The sequence below is a fragment of the Abramis brama genome, assembly GCF_963993115.1.
Source record: "Abramis brama genome assembly, chromosome: 11".
In the NCBI taxonomy this organism is placed as follows: Eukaryota; Metazoa; Chordata; class Actinopteri; order Cypriniformes; family Leuciscidae; genus Abramis; species Abramis brama.
In genome coordinates this window covers 42219920-42222419 of record NC_139973.1, presented here as the reverse complement: position 1 = coordinate 42222419, position 2500 = coordinate 42219920, and the positions used below count along the sequence as shown (strand labels likewise).

The following is a 2500-nucleotide window of genomic DNA, read 5'->3' as shown; positions in this document are numbered from 1 at the left end:
CGAGATCAGTATTTAAAGCGTTTCCACACACACACACACACACACACCCACACACACACACACACACACACACTTTTAGGCCTGATTCATGTGAAGGACCGTAACAGTATTTCCGTTTGTTCCTGTTTGTTTGGAGAGAGAACGAAGCCTTCGGACGGTTGTTGCCTTATATGCAAACCTGTAATTCAGCGCGTTTCTAAAGTGCCAACCATGTTCAGTATTAGAGGAGTATAATCTCTCTCTCTCTCTCTCACACACACACACACACACACTCTCTCTCTCTCTCTCTCTCTCTCCGAATCAGACGTTCGCTCTTTCCTTTACAACGACCTTTGTGCAATTTCAATCTCAGTATTACAACCAAACCGGTTTGCAACGCCAGAATTGCATCCTTTTATTTGTAGGTTTAAAGAACATCTTATTTATGTGGCCCATTTTATATCTCCTGATTTTATTTATTTCATACTGTACAGTACAGTATTATAGTTCTTCAATAAATAGATCTATTTTAGTAAAATGGAACCTGGAGTTGTTGATGAGAGCATTTATTGTGTTTTAAAACATTAATTGTGAAATGCAAATTTCGTTTTATGTTTTGTCTTTGTTTTTTGTTTTGTTCTTTTATTTTCCAGTTACTGGAAATTCCAAAAAAATTTGGGAACTTTTGATACAATCTTGTGAGAAACACTGTATTTTCAACTGCGAGACAGAAAAGAGATTCACTTTCATGTGACGGTTGAAATTCTATGTATGATATCATGACTGAAAACACATCTTTCCTGAAATGTCTTTGTAAGAGTATTATGGACTTTTTAATTTGTAATTTCTCTTGGAAATGACCATGCTCAAATAAAAGTAGCCAAATTAAAGACGTTTTGAAGAACGAGTGTGAGTGAGTGTGAGTGTGTTTGTGCTTCAGAGGACACACTCCTCTCTGTGTCTCTCAGAGGTGATTCTCATCATTAGGTATTCCTGAACTTCACAGCGATGAAGGCCGGCAGCTTCAGTGAAGAGCAGAGAACCTGTCCAACAAAGAGAGAGACTGAGCGAGAGACAGAGAGCTTAAAGTGTCTTGAGCGTTCCTACAGCATATGCATATGAAAGACCAGATCAAACGCTCACACACACACACACACACACACACACACTGAACGATCCGCATCTCTCTCCTGACCGCACCTGATCAATTGAGTTTGCAAATGCATAAAAATGAATGAAGTGATGAAGATGAAGATGAAGATGAAGATCAGGCTTTCGTCTCTTCAGAAACTGTTTATTGACGGTTTTAAAACACTTGAGGTTTAAACTGGTTAAATAAAATAAAAACAATAATACTAAGTACTAATGTTTATACGTTAAAATGACACGCATCCGAATGGAACTGATTGTCACAGTTTTCAGAGAATATTTACTGTGTTTTTTTTTTTTTTTTTATCAATTGAAACATAAACACACGTGTTGACTGCAAAAAAAGAAGAAAGGTAACACTTTACAATAAAGTTCATTAGTTAACATTAATTAACTATCTTAGTTAACATGAACGAAGAATGAACAATAAATGTTCAGCATTTATTAATCTTATTTAATTTCAAAAAATCATTTCAAAATTGACTAATAAGTTATTAAAATCAAAGGATGTATTTGTTAACATTAATGCACTGTGAACAAACATGAACAAAGATTAATAAATACTGTAACAAATGTATTACTAACAGTTAGTTCATGTTAGTTAATACATTAACTATTGTTAACTAATGAACCTTATTGTAAAATGTTACAAATATATATATATATATAAACCTGCTGAACATTTACAGAATTATTGCTTATTGAAATTTTGGAAATTAAAAACTTAAAAATTGCAGTTTTACAAAAAAAAAAAAAAAACGTGTAGAAGAAGGAATAATAAACGCTGAGGCCCTGGTCTCCCCATACGGTACATTTGCAATAAACTATATAATTAGGATAAAATCAGAAGCTTCTGCCTCAGGTTATAGTTCAGCCTTATATTTGGCAGTCAGTGTGTTTCTACTATAATTCTCATTTGTTCATTATAATTCAATGATTCATAATTAAAGAAAAAGGTCATAATTCCGTCAGTAATATCAGACACTTCTGTGTGTGTGTGTGTGTGTGTGTGTGTGTGTGTGCAGACACTGTTCACTCTTTTACTCGCTGATCAATATCATTCATCTTCTGTTTGATGTGTGTATAATATTTACTTCATTCACGTGATGAAGCAGCAGTGACACACACACACACGCACACACACACACACGCGCACACACACACAAATTTTAACCATTCAGTGTGTGATGTTACATCCAAACCACCATGAGTGACGACCTTTGACCCATATATATATATTTAATTTTATAAGAATTATTTTTGCCTTTACTTCGATAAGCCAGAACTCAGACTCTGACAACACTCAACACTAGCTATCGTTTCACTGTGTGTGTGTGTGTGTGTGTGTGTGTCGTTGTGTTTTTATTAATGA

At 34.6% G+C, this 2500-nt stretch overlaps 1 protein-coding gene across 2 annotated transcripts in view; it reads left to right on the top strand.

The window, feature by feature from the left end:
* Window positions 1-887, top strand: part of zeb2b (zinc finger E-box binding homeobox 2b) — a 90742-nt gene extending 89855 nt beyond the window's left edge. For both annotated transcript variants that reach the window (XM_084129979.1, XM_084129978.1), the window contains exon 10: window positions 1-887. This exon is cut by the window's left edge and continues 1190 nt beyond it. The gene's annotated coding sequence lies outside the window, so the exon portion shown is untranslated.
* Window positions 888-2500: the final 1613 nt, after the last annotated feature.